This window comes from Phascolarctos cinereus, unplaced genomic scaffold (assembly GCF_003287225.1).
Source record: "Phascolarctos cinereus isolate Bilbo 61053 unplaced genomic scaffold, phaCin_HiC Scaffold_726;HRSCAF=1367, whole genome shotgun sequence".
NCBI lineage: Eukaryota > Metazoa > Chordata > Mammalia > Diprotodontia > Phascolarctidae > Phascolarctos > Phascolarctos cinereus.
This window is the reverse complement of record NW_027556098.1, coordinates 287,820,232-287,835,500: the sequence shown is the minus strand read 5'-3', so window position 1 is coordinate 287,835,500 and position 15,269 is coordinate 287,820,232. Positions and strand designations below refer to the sequence as shown.

General features: G+C 35.3%; 1 pseudogene; it reads left to right on the top strand.

The window, feature by feature from the left end:
* Positions 1-7,260: 7,260 nt before the first annotated feature.
* On the top strand, positions 7,261-7,863 carry LOC110201703 (mitochondrial fission factor pseudogene; annotated as a pseudogene).
* The last annotated feature ends 7,406 nt before the right edge of the window (positions 7,864-15,269 follow it).

Here is a 15,269-nt window from a genome sequence, read left to right as displayed (position 1 = left end):
AAGGGTTCCTGCTCCACGGTGGCCACAAGCTGCAGTGTAATAGTACTCCTTGGCCTGGGACTGCCATCTACAACTGCAATCAGATCTGAGTATGAGAAAAACTAGAGAGTCCTACCTGGTGCTAGCAAAGAGACCCCAGTAATCTTCTTCTGGACAGTTGTGTTCAACTGCCTTACCATCTATGGGCTGAGAGCTCCAGAAGTGGCAACTGACACTGCTGATTCAGTGGCACCCAAGGCCTGCTCCTGGTTTGCTGGGGCTGGGTCTGTGCTGGCATGGTTTGTGTTGGACTGTGCTCCATTCTCACCTGGGTGTGACAGACCATTCCTAATGACCTTCTAATTTGTCTTTGGCTTCTGTGGGTTGAGAGGTCTGGAAACTGCCACTGTATCAACTCATTCAGTGGCAACAAGGCCTGCTCCTGATTTGCTGGGGCCGGGTCTGTGCTGATGGGGTCTATACGGGTGAGGCCTGTGCTGAACTATGCTCCTCTCTCACCCTGTTGCAACAGACCTCTCCTGACAACCATCTAAGTTGTCTTGGGCTGGAAAATTGTTTCACTCCATCTTTTTCTGTGTTCTTCCACTCTAGAATTTTTTTAAATTATTTTTTTTTATTTTTAGTTTTCAACATTCACTTCCACAAGATTTTGAGTTCCAAATTTTCTCCCTATCTCATCCATCCCCCCACCCTAAAATAGCATACATTGTGAATACTCTTAATCTGCCCTCTCTTCTATCTCTCTTCTACTTCTCTTATCCCCTTCCCCTTCAATTTTCCTGTAGGGCAGAATTTTGATACCCCATTTCCTATATATCTTATTTCCCAGTTGCATATGAAAACAATTTTTTTAACTTTTGTTTTTAAAATTTTGGGTTCTAAATTTTCACCTCTCCTCCCTCCCCACCCACCCTCACTGAGAAGGCAAGCAACTTGATACAGGTTGTACATGTGTAGTCATGCAAAACACTTACATAGTAGTCATGTCGTGAAAAACTAACTATATTTCCCTTCATCCTATCCCACCCCCTCATTTATTTTATTCCTTCTTTTGACCCTGTCCCTCTTTAGAAGTGTTTGCTTTTGATTACTCCCTCCCCCAATTTTCCAATTGTCTTCTGAAAAAAACTAAACATGGGAATGTAGGTTTGAGGCTTATCGATAGTTCATAAACTCTAATTTCTTAGATTTCATAATTCTGAGCACTATTTTCCATTATATTTTTTCTTCTCCTTCTCCTATGTCCATCAATGTACTGAAGTTACCTAATAATCAAATAAAATTTGAGTTGGACTGTGAGGTTTTATAAAATTTTTCATAGATTAGCATTTTCACCCTCTGCAACAGATGTTGACATATAAGCTGTGGCATTATAGCTGTAATAAAAATTGCAATTAAGTTGAAATAATAATAAATAATGCCAAATAATAAATCACATTTATGGAGCTCTTTTTTTTATTGTATAGGACTTCACAGTGTGTGTGTCTATATGTGTGTGTGTGTGTGTGTGACAGAGAGAGAGACAGAGAGAGAGACAGAGAGAGAGAGAGAGAGAGAGAGAGAGAGAGAGAGAGAGAGAGAGAAAGAGAGAGACAGTGAGAAAGACAGAAGCAGAAAGACAGAGTACAGACTAACAGCCAGAGATAGGGAAATGAGAAATACAGAGAGAGAGAGAGGCAAAGAGAGAAAGAAAGTGAATAGAGGCAACACATACTCAACTTTTATATAACCTCTTGGCTTGAAGGAGACAACGATATATTTTTAGTTAGTCAAATGAAGAATATTAGAATTTTAAAGTCACAAGGAGTGTTAAAGGTCATTTTTTTCTCTAATTTTAGTTTGTGGATTTGGAAAATAGAAAGTAAGACTTCAGTGTCTCTGTACTACTCTACTGATTGGTGAATGCCTGAAGGAAGAGAATTTTCATGAAGGGATGGATAGCTCAATGGGTAGGAGTTCTGATCAGATTTCACACACTTACTATCAGTATGACTCTGGTCAAGGCACTTAACCTCAGTTTCCTAAACTATAAAATAATGCCTGACACATAGTAGGAAATTGATAAATATGTGGTCCTTTTCCCCTCCCCACAGGTATATTCACTTCATGCCCTGCTCAGAACTGCTTCACTTCCTCAGCATCCAGTCCCCAGCTTTAGTTCCCTCTTCTCTCTCCTCGACTTTATAGGTATGTTTTGTAGTCTGTGTTCTGTTATTAGATAGAAGCTCTTTCAGTGTAAAGAATGTCTTGTTTTTTGTTTCTTTTTTCCCCCTGGCTTCCCAGTGCATAGCACGGTGCTTAGCATATAATAAGTACTTAATAAATATAGTAAAGCTAGCTAGCTATCATCTCTCTAATGAAGTTAGATGATTTGCACAAGATGACACTTCTAATAAATCTCAGAGGTCCCCTGATTCCTAGTTTTATGATCTTTTCACAATAACAATACAATAAAAATGTCCCTTTACCCATTTAAAAAAAAAAGATGAATTATTATTATTACTACTATTATAAGTATTTTGCTAAGGGCTTAAAATGTCAATATATTTAATTTAGGGCATTTCATCTATGTAAATTATGTTGAGGGAAAGATATTTGGGGTGGAACTCTATCAGATATATCAAAGAGATTGGTAGTCAATTGAGTAGTGCACCAGTGAGGCTGGAAGGGAAAGAGTTAAGGGAAATTATCTACGCAGTTCAGTTTCTTGAATCTCCTTTGATGAGAGGAAGATTAAATTGTATCTTTGTTCACCTGCCATAATGAATAGGATACTGAGTAAAATTAACATTATACTGTATCATTTGATAATTAATATTACTCTGTAATCCATCCTTTTCCCAATTTTGTCAAAACTCCTCTGTCAGCCTAGCTCCAAAGGAGACCTCTCCTAGTGTGTACTAAGGCTTGATTGAGGAATGTGATGACTCCTAGCCCTTGGGACATCTGCTAATTGACAGGTTTAATGTGGGATACTCCTCTTCTTTTTATCCTGTACATTGAAAAGCAGTTTCCACTAGGCTCTCCCTAGGGGATCATTCTACTGACCATGCTTTTCCTTTTCAAAATTAAGGATGATTTGGTCTCCAGGGCAGAGGGCAAGAACTTGATTGAGACGTTTTTTGGTTTGTTTGTTTGTTTTTGTTTTTATATGTTTTGTTTTGTTTTGTTTTGTTTTTCCTAGCCAAGATTGCTACAGACAGCTAGATCTTTATGAGACAGCAATAAGCATTCAGTTGGCAGAGGAGCATGATCAGCCACACCAGAAGGCCCACCTACCTTCCCTCAGTGGTTGACTAATCTTATCACTTGAGGATTATGAAGTTTTAGGGTGGAGCTGAGGTAATTCTCAACCCACTTCATTAAAATGTCTATCAGTTGGGATTTTCTTGCCTTTGACAGGGAAGGTCCAAATGATATATTGTCAGGCCAATCAAAAGGAAGATGTGCCTAGGTTTAAAATACCATGTTGGTCTTTACTCTGGGTCTTTGGTCATCATGAGAGACAGCTGACCCAATTTATTGGTTACTGCTAGCCTAATACATTTATCATGTTCAGGTCAACCGGCTTATTGCTGAGGTTCCAATGTGACACTGTTTTACAAACAGTTCACTGTTTATAGAACAATATCTTGTATTGGCAAACAAACAACCAACCAAACAAACCCTTTCAGCATTCTTTTACTAACCACAGATATGGCAGTTTCAATCAAAAGGTCCTGGGTTCAAATCATTCTTCCTAGCTATGTGACAATGGGCAACTCATTAACCTTTCTTAGCCTCAGTTTCCTCTTACAGAGGTAATCATCTTGATAAGGCCTATCTAAAAGAGTGATTAAGAGACTTACCTGATATACTGAATGTCACTTGATGAGCAAACTTTAAACCACTTCCTAGAATGAATTATTTTTATTGACTCTCTGGAATAAGATTTCAGACACTTAAGTGCGTGAAATGCCTCTACAGACTCATAGGTAAAAGGAGAGTGTAATATAAATGTGTCACTCGATTTTAGCCATAGCTAAAATTGGGGAACTTCTAAAACTGTTATGAACGTTTTAAAACAGGAAACTGGAGACAGCTCATAAGTTCCAAAAGACTAAATAAACTGCAAAATATGTTTGTTCACTCTGTAAAAAACTACTTTCCTTGTTAGCAATCTATGAATTTAGGCAGTACAGTGTGTGTGTGTGTGTGTGTGTGTGTGTGCGCGAGCGCGCGCACGTGCCTGTGTGTGTGTGTGAGAGAGAGACAGACAGAAACAATAGTTTAAAAAAAAATCCAGTCATTTGTACAGATCCTCATTCAATGAAGGTGATCTACATAGGATTCTATAGATTTCAAATGAATCAGTCATTTGTTGAAAAAACTTCCTATGGGATGTCAAGGTAATCAGAGACAACCTTTTTCCCAGAGCTAGGGACAAGTAAAGAGGTTGTGCCCTGAGCTTGGCATAACAACAATCCTTCGTACTCTGGATGATCTTACCCTTTCACACAGTGTATTGCTTTGACCAAAACCATGTGTTCACTGAGGGATTTATGATTTTCATATATCAATCAATAACTGTTTAGATTTGTAGAAGCTCCTCTATTTTCCAGGGGCCTGACAGCCAATGTGTTGCAGCCCAAAGCCATCTATCACATCTCCTGACATGCTCACAATCCCTGTTTCTTATAACAGCCAAGCAAACTGAATCAGGTACTATATTCCTGTTCCCACCATGTTAACTCTGGTTCTGTATCACACTGAATAATCACAAGGCTCAACAACCCTTAAAACTTCAGACAATTAATTTAAGAACTGTTCCCACAGGACCCAGGAACTCTTGCATTGTCCACACATGAGCCTGTCAGGGGAACTGATAAGAATGATTATGTTGTGGTCCAGACTACATGTGTCTGTGAGTATCTGTGTGTGTCCGTGTGTGTCTGCATGTGTGTTTAGTGTATATAAGACCTGTCTTTGCCCCAGCATGTTAAGCCTCCTTGGGAAGTAGGTGTGTGTGCAAAGGGTGGGGTAGAGTTTCTGCTTATAAACATTTTCTTCACTTTGAAATCAATTAAACTTCAGTTTAATCCCTGACACAACTGCCTCTGGCCTGCTCTGTTAGGCTCTGGCCATTCCCAGGTTAGATGCTTGTTCTAGTCCAGTTGACATATTTCACTTTCTTAACTTATTTTGTTATTTTTCTATTCTTGTGATTTCCCTTGATGACCTCCTTTAACTTTTGCTTTCCCAAATTGAGTGTGTCTTGATATTTCTAGGCACATTCATATTCTGTGTGCCTGTGGAGTATATCTATACAGTGAATTCTCATTGAAATCAGTGGCAGTTCTTCACTGTACCACATCTTCAGGGGTGTGAAGGAACCTCTCATTTTGTTTGATCCTAATTTCATGCATCCTTTTTCTTTCTCATTCACATAAAATTTTCTAAAACTTTAAAAAAGATGTAGACATTCTTAGGAAGGTAATGTGGATAGAGAAGATAAGATAGGATAGAAGGACTTACATGAGAAAGACCAATAAATGAATTCAGTAGAGATTGCTTTCAAATAGGATCCTAAAAATGAAAAAATTGTTATTAAAATTATTTTAGGATAATGGTCAGAGACAGCTTTAAATTTGTATTTTTGTCAGATTTAAAGATTAGCATATACTGGTCTCTAGTGTTGGCTGAATGAGTGAGTGAATGAATTGAAGGGAAAAAAAGTTAAACACAACTACTTGACAAAGAACATGCTATGTACTGAGGATAAAACTACAGACACAAAGACACTCCTCAGTATCTAGGAGCTTAAATTATTGCAAAAATATTTTATTGTAATTTTGACTTTCCATCATCTAGATTACCCCAATATCCTTCCTCCAATAGATTTATCCCTTAAAACAAAGAATTCATTTTTCTTTTCTTTTATTTGGCTAGCAATGTGGTTAAGTGACTTGCCCAGGGTCACAGAGCTAGTAAGTGTTATGTGTCTGAGGCTGGATTTGAACACAGCTCCTCCTGAATCCAGAGCCAATGCTCTATCCATTCACCCCTACCTGTCCCTAAGAATTTCTTTTTAAAATGAAAATAAGAAAGATGAGAAGAAAAATAAAATTAGCCAAGTGACCAACACAAAAATATTACCTCGTGTATCTTACACATATTAGATTTTCTCTAATTGCCATAAAAGTAGCTGAAGCAGGAGCTGTGGAGTATTTAGAGCTTGGTGAGACATCAACAACAACAAGATTATCCACTGTATCTTAAGCCATCACCACTCACCTTGACTTTGTCTTGCCACTAGACTTTAATGATCCTGGAATAGGTAACGATGCTGATGACTTCGTGCAACTCTGCCTCATTTAAATCCAGTTCATTCACAAGTTAAGATATCAACTATGATGTTATTGGTCCTTTTCTGAAGTGAAGAGAAACAACAATATTTTAATGAGAGAAAACTTGCAAATACTTATATTCAAATAAAATATATACAGTGTAAATGGAAAGCAATCTGAAATGGAAGAAACTAGTGGAAGATGGGGGGGCAGCAATATGTAGACAAAGGGTTAATGACCATATTTTCCATAAGTTTTCATTTTAATCTACATTCCTTTTTTTTTATCCTATGCTAAGAAATCAACAAAACAATAAATCAAGATCAGCTTGTAGCTTTGGCTAATTTCTATACTGAAAATAAGCCAGAGAAGTCAGAAGGAAAATTTAAAGAGGAGAAGCATTCCAGGCACGGCAAAAATATGAAAAGCCAGAGTCAGGAGATGGAGTGTCATTGGTGAGGAATAGCAAGAAGGTTAGTGTAACTGGATCATAACTGGCCAAATCTAAGAAGATTGGAAAGGTAGAGAGGGACCAAGGTGTGAAGGGCTTTAAAAGTGAAAGAATAAAAACATTAATAAATAACACCTTTAAAAGTCATTTGGCCTCTCCCCAGTGCCTTCATGAGACTAGTCTACAGCCTCTTAGAGTATTCAACCAGAGGTCCCCTACCAGGGGAACCTGCCCAAGAAGCCCTCATTGAAGAGAAGCACCAAGTATAGCTGATACAAGTTCAAGGATTTGATATGAAGCTCAGAAGCAGATAGGGCATATAGAAAGACATAGATGAAATACTTTTCTGGGAAAGTAGTGTTCATGATCTTTCCCAAAGCTCGAAAGAAAAAGAAATCAAGTCTGTGTGGGACTTATATAAACAGAGCCACAAGGTACTAGTGTTTGAATAGTCTTTGTAAAAGTACACCTACAATTGCCAAAATGAGCAGATTATAAAGCACTGACACCCCTTTAGGAAGGATAAGTGGGGCCAAATTTCCTTTTCTCACAGCTGATATGGCAGAAATGAAGTATATCCAGAAAGAGATGGAATACACTAAAGGGAGTATCCAGAGAATGAGAGTTCCAGAAAAAAAAATAGCTTTACTACCTTCTGAGTTAGAGACAAGGTTCCAAGGAGTCCCAAATGCTAGTACAATGGTACAGCTCCAGAGAAGATGGTTATAGCAGGTAATAATGAAGATACTCCATCTTCAACATGAGCAGACCATTACTTTATGCAGTTAACAGCCTTCAAACTCTTGACATTAAAACACCTCCCCATGTTCTGACATTAATTGAGAAACCCTCAATTTTCTGAACTTAGGAAGGGACCTCCCTCCAACCCCCTAAAATGAAGATGAAAAGTCACCTTCAGAGGAGCAACCAACTCATCACCAAGTCTGTACAGCTGACAGGCTGAAAAGAAATATGTCTCTCAGCAAAAATGCCACAGAACAGAACAGATAATTGGTCAGAAGTGATTCCACATGTCACAGATCAGATTCTATCTCAAAAAATAAAATTTCAAGTTTCCAGTCATAATTTTCAGTCCTGAAATACACATAGTCTTTCAAATTTGGACATGGTTGAACAACCACCAGATAATGTCACTATCATAGATGCAATTTTGTTAAGATGTTAGGTTATCAAACAATCAATAGCACCAATTTCTGAAAGAAGAAAACAAAGAACATGTGAAAAGAGAAATAATCATTACTGCAGCTTTCTAGTTATTTAACTGGTGGTTTTGGTTTCATTGCTATGGAGCATGGTCCCCAGCATCCTTAATCTTACAGAGTGCAGAACAACAGTGAAACTTCTTCCTGGAGGTATTCATATATGGAATAAAGCAAGAATTTCCCTTACATGGTACAATAAAAAAGATTAAACTTCAAATCTACCATGCACAACTTTCCATTCCTTTAAAATGTGCAACAAGATTATCATGTAAATTTCCTTTTTTTTCTTCTTTCCCCCCTACCATAGAGACAGCTACTAAGTGACACAAATAAGTATGTGTGCATATATATATATATACACACACATATATATAGTTCATATATATACACACTTATATGTGTGTATGTATATGTATATATGTATGTATGTATATATGTATGTATGTATATGTATATATACATATATATTTATTTATTTAAAATTATTCTATACATACTTCCAATTATCAGTTCTTTCCTTTTATGCAGATAACATATTTCTTTGTATGTTCTTTATAGTTAATTTGAGTATTTATAATAGATAAAATAACTTATTTGATCAAAGTCATTCTTATTTTTTATTTTATTTATTTTATTGTTTTGCTTTTTTTTTTTTGGTTAGGCAATTGGGGTTAAGTGACTTGCCCAGGGTCACACAGCTAGTTATGTGTCAAGTGTCTGAGGGCAGATTTGAACTGAGGTCCTCCTGATTCCAAGGCTGGAGCTGTATGCACTGCACCACCTTGCTGCCCCTCACAGTCATTCTTAAAACAATACTGCTGTTACTATACACAACATTCTCTTGGTTCTGCTCATTTTGCTCTTCATTATTTTCAGTAAGTCTTTCTGTGATTTTTTTTCCTTTCTAAAATCATTGAGCTCATCATTTCTTATAGCACAGTAGTATTCCATCACAATTGTATATCGGAAGTTGTTCAGCCATTCCCTAATTGATGGGCATCTCTGCAATTTCCAATTTTTGCCACAGAAAGAGAGCTGCTATAATGTTTCAAAAGTGAGAGAATAAAATCATTAATAAATAATACCTTTAAAAGTCATTTAGCTCTCTCCACGGTGATAGCTGGGCCATATATTTCACTGCCTCTCCCCAGTGCCTTGATGTCCAATGTGGAGTTCTTACCCCACAATCTTGGATCTTTGGGTCCATCAAACACTAAATTACCTTGGTTATTTGCTATTGTGCATTTTGTACCTAATTTGTTGTACTGATTCACTGATCTATTTCTAAGCCAGCATCAAAACGCTTTTGATGATGACTGTTTTGTAATATACTTTGAAATCTGGTGCTATTTGGCAGCCATTTTTCATTTTTTTTAATTGATATTCCTTTGATATTTTTGATCTTTTGTTATTTGATATGCATTGGTTCTTCAATGCTTTTTTAATTTTTTTTTTAGTTTTAGAATTTACTTGTAAATCCTTGTAATCCAGGCAATGTTTTTCTGAAGGAGCTCATTTACTGATTATTCAATTTCTTTTTCTAAGAGAGTTATTTATATATTATCTTTCCACTTTTCTTAATCTCAGAAGTTCTTAATCTGTAAATGTTCACCCATTTCACTTAGATTCTCAGATTTGTAGGCATATAGTTGGCCAACGTAGTTCTGAATAATTGCTTTAGTTTCACATTCATTGTTGGTGAAATCACCGTTTTCATTTTTGATATTGGTAATTTAATTTTCTTGTTTCTTATATCAAAGTAACCATTTTTTTCCCAATTTAGTGTTGAATTTTTTTTAATTTCTCTTTTTTCTAGTTTTTTTTTTAAGTTTTAGTTGCATGTCCAATTCACTGATCTGCTCTTTCTCTATTTTTTTCAATAGTAATCCCTTAGAGACATACATTTTCCCTTAAATACTGCTTTGTGTGAATCCCATAAATTTTGGTATGTTGACTCCTCATTGTCATTCTCTTTATTTCTTTTTATTTTTTATTTTTAAGGCAATTAGGGTTAAGTGACTTTCACAGAGTCACACAGCTAATAAGTGTCATGTGTTTGGTCTAAAGCCGGATTTGAAATCAGGTCCACCTGAATTCAGGGCTGGTGCTCTATCCACTGCACCACCTAGCTGCCCCACTGTCATTCTCTTTAATGAAATTACTAATTGCTTCTACTATTTGTTCTTTGACCTAATACTGTTTTCTAGGATTAGATTATTTGGTTTCCAAACAATTTAAACTATTTTTTTCACATACTTTTATTGAATCCATTTTTTTATTAGACCTGAAATGAATGTATTTAATATTTCTACTTTTCTGCATTTCATTGTGAGTTTTGTTCCATGACGCATGGAGAATTCCATGAACTGCTGAGAAAAAATGTATATTCATTTCTATTCTCATTAAATTTTCTCCAAACGTCTATCCTATCTAACTTTTCTAAAATTCAATTGAGCTCCTTAAGTTCCTTCATATTTATTTTTAGTCAGATTTATCTAGTTCAGAGAGGGAAGACTTAAGGTTTCTGCATTAATATAATTTAACTATTTCCTCTTGTAACTCATTTAATTTCTCCTTTACAAATCTGGATGCTATGTGATTTGGTGTGCATATGTTTAGTATTGATATTACTTTATGGTTATGGCAACTTTTAGCAAAATATAATTTACTTGCTTATCTCTTTTAACTACATCTATTTTTGCTTTTGCTTTGTCTGAGATCATGATTGCTATTTCTGCTTTTTTTTTCCTGCAGCTGAAACATAATGGATTCTCCTTCAGCCCCTTACCATTATTCTAGGAATGTCTCTCTGTTTTAAATATATTTCTTGTAAACAACATATTGTAGGATTGTGATTTTTAATCTGCTATGCTGCCTGCTTCTGTTTGACAGGTGAGTTCATACCATTCACATTTACAATTGTCATTATTGTTTATTTCTCTTCATCCTCTTTTCCCCATGTTTCTCCTTCTCCCTCCCTCCCTCTCTCTCTCTCTCTCTCTCTCTCTCTCTCTCTCTCTCTCTCTCTCTCTCTCTCCATATATATATATATATATATATATATAATATTTATTTCAAGACTCAGATTATTTGGGAGGTATTAATTGTTCTTTGGCTTATTTAGGTTTCTAAGCAACTTTTTTTGAAAAAAAATTGAGAAGTAAAAAAGATAGATGAAAATATTGTTGTATGTAATGCACTGATTTCCAAAAACTGGGGTTGCTGAATCATAAACTAGGGTTAGTCTCAGCAACATACCATTTGCTTCCATGCTAATAAATCAAGGTTTTTCATTACTATTCTTTGCATTTGGATTTTCCACTTAATTTTGTTATTTCTTGTCTTGATTTCATTTTTATTCAAGAGAAATGTTTCCGTAAGTGTTTGAACCTCTTAATGTGGAAATCTCTCCATAAGAAATCTCATTTGACAATATTTTTAAAGAAAAAAAAGAGGAAGAAAAAATGTTAAATGCATTCAAAAAGTGTGAAATGATTTGTTGTAACACAAACCTGTGTACCTTCCATATCTGCAAAGTAGCTATGCAAGGTGTCTTGTCATGTATCTTTTGGGGAGCCAAGCTTATTGTTTTTCATTCTGTATCAATCACTTTCATTTGTTTTGTGAATGCTATTTCCATTTTCATTACTTCCATCTTGTATATTGTTTTCTTGGTTCTTCTTACTTCATTTTGCATATTATGTAAGTCTGCAGTTCTTTGTAGTCAACACAGTCAACATTTCTTACAAAATAATAATAACTCCATTATTATATCAATGTATCAGAGTTGATTAGCTATTCCCTACTTGATGGGCATCTACTTTTTAATTATGCTACCAAAAAGTGCTGCTATAAAAATTTTGGTTCTATTGGGACTTTCTTTATTATATCAATTACCTCCTTTTCATGGCTTAGTCTTGAACCCAAGGCTCTTCTTATTCTCTTTGTAATCTAATCTAATCTAATTCCATGGATTCAACTGTAATCTCTATTGGAATAATATATCAATCTTCATTCCAATTCAACATCTCCAGCTGCTTCAAAGACATCACTAACAGATGTTCCATTGGCATTTCATTTTCAACATTTGCAAAACACAATCCATTATCTTCCCTTCTAAATCTACCTGTAAGGGAAACTGAGGAAATCCTCCCCAGTCCCTCACATGACCACCTCATGACCTGACATAAAGAAGGTAATCTAAAGGGAAACTGAGGAGATCCTCCCCAGTCCCCTCACATGACTGCCTCCTGACCTGACATATGGGATGTAATTTAAAGTTAGTTTGTGTGACTTGGAGCAACAAGGGAATGGAACATCAAAGAATAAACAAACTATGTTACTTGGGCAGAATAACTCTTATCTCAAGAAATATGTGTGTGTCCAAGGATCTGGCTTATCCTTGGGCACACACATAAAATATAGGCATCTGGAGCTCTGCCCAAGCTCCCTCCTTGTTCTAAGGTTGTTTTCCTGCAGTTTATGTAGATATGAAAAGGGCCACTTGGGAACAGGATCTTTGGAGGTCTTTGCCAATCAGGTTTGGTGATTTATTCTTCTTTCTTTCTTTGTCTATTTCTATCCTTTCTTTGTTCTATGTTGATTCACTGGATCTTATGCATATGCACATTATTTTAATTCCTACTTCTCTATTGCCTTAATCATTGTCAAATAAACTCAATTATTTGTTAATGTGGCATCAATCTTGTGTCTTTGTATCTTAAGATCTGAACCTAAAGAAAAGTACTGAGCAGTCCTAATCCCCTCTGGATTACACTACCCTACCTTCAAATTTTCCTACTGATGTTTATGGAATTACTATCCTCCAGGTTATCTATGTTCCTGACATTGGAATCAACTTTGACTTTCTTCTTGGCACTTTCTTTTTCTTTCTACTCAGCATGCTGCCACCCTATTCCAGACCTATATATTCTATTATCTGAATTCGTTATTTATTTTTCATTAAGTCTCTTGCTTTTTAAAATCTCTCCTTAGCAAAGTAAGGCATAAATCTGGTCAAATGACTCCCCTGTTCAAGAGCCTTCAATCGTTTCCAATCACTTCTAGCACGAAGTAAAAATCACTTAGACTGGAATTTAAGGCACTTGAAAATTTGCTTCCCACATGCATACCCAGATATTCCATATCATTCTCTATCACAACTAAATGCTCCAATGAAAACAGAATATTTCACACCATATACCTCCACAATGAGACATAATTTTCCTGCATCTAAGCATTTCCCCATTTGCACAAGAATGCACTCTTTCTTTGTCACAATGTTTCAAAATCCTTATCTCTCTTCAAAGCTCAGATAGGTGCCATGGTGTCTGTGAAATCTTCACTGTGCTCTCCCAACTATTAATATCTCTACATATATGTTTTTTTTTAAATTTTCAGTCTATTGAATAATAGACTAATAATAAAATAATTTTGTTACCCCAATTACGTGTGAAAACTATTTTAACATTCTTTTTTTTTAATTTGAGCTCCAAAATCTCTTCTTTCTTATTTAAATAAAATAATCTGATATACATGCACAGTCCCAATAAACATATTTCCGTATTAATTATGTTGTAAAAGAAAACACAAACCAAAACAAATAAACAAAAAAAACCAAAGAATGTTTTTAAAAGTATGCTTAGATTTGCATACAGATTCCATTAGTTCTTTGTTTGGAGGTAGATAGCATTTTTCACCACAAGTCCTTTGGAATTATTTTGGATCTTTGTATTGCTGTTACTATGTAAAATGTTCTACTGGCTCTGCTCATTTTACTTTGCATCACTGCATATGAGTCTTTCCAGGTTTTTCTGAGAGCATCCTGCTTACCATTCTTTATAAACAGTACTATTATATACCACAAGTTGTTCAATCACTCCCAAGTTGGTAGGCATCCCCTCAATTTCCACCTCTTTGACACCACAAAAAGAACTGTCGTATATTTTTTTGTTCAAGTTGATCCTTTTATCTTTTTTAGACGTGTTTGGATACAGATCTAGTAATGGTATTGCCGGGTCAAAAGGTACACAGAATTTGATATCCCTTTGGGCATAGTTCCAAATTGTCCTCCAGAATTATTGAAACACTTCAAAACTCCAGCAACATTGGATTAGTTTCCAAATTTTCCAACATACCCTCTAACATATTTGTTTTATGTCATATTAGCCAAATAGGTAAAACAACCTCTGAGTTGTTTTAATTTGCATCCTGTGACATAGAACTTTTTTTTCATATGGTTATTGATAGCTTTGATTTTTTCATCTGAAAAGTGTCTATGCATATCTTTTGAACATTTATTAGTGAGGAATTACTCTATTCTTATGAATTTGACCCAGTTCACTACATATTCAAAAAAATGAGACCTTTATCAGAGAAACAATATAAAAATGTTCCACATTTTCTGATTTCCCTCTTTAAAAACATAATTTAATATTTCATTTTCCCAAATTTCATATAAAAACAAATTATAAAATTTGTTTTTTCACAAAATTTTGAGTTCCAAATTCTCCTTCTCCCTCATACCCATCCCCCTCATTAAGAATTTAAGCAATTTGAAATAGATTATATATGGGTTATCTTGAAAAATGCATTGCAATATTAGTCATGTTATGAAAGAAATACTAGACAGACAGAAAGAAAGAAAGAAAGAAAGAAAGAAAAAGAAAGAAAGAAAGAAAGAAAGAAAGAAAGAAAGAAAGAAAGAAAGAAAAGAAAGAAAGAAAATTTTTAAAAAAGTATACTTCACTTTGTAGTCAGACTCCATCACCTTTTTTTTTCCTCTGGTGATGGATATCATTTTTCATCATAAGTAATTCAGAATTTTCTTGAATTATCATATTGCAGGGAATAGCTAAGTCATTCACACTTGATTATTGTATAATGTTGCTGTTACTGTACACATTGTTGTCCTGGTTATGCTCATGTCACTTTGCATTAGTGCATGTCTTTCCTGGTTCTTCTGAAAACATCCTGCCCATCATTTCTTATGGTACAATAGTATTCCATCACAATTATATACCACAACTCATACAGCCATTCCACAATTTATGGGCTTCCCCTCAGTTTCTAGGTCTTTCTTGCATTTTTCTAACCAATAATTATTTAGACCATTTGTTTTCATATTACTATAGATAGGTTTGATTTCTTCATCTGACAACTGCCTGTTTATGTCCTAACATTTATGAATTGTGGAATGGCTTTCATTTTTATTTTACAAATTTGACTCAGTTCTCTATATGTCTGAAAAAATGAGACACTTATTGGTGA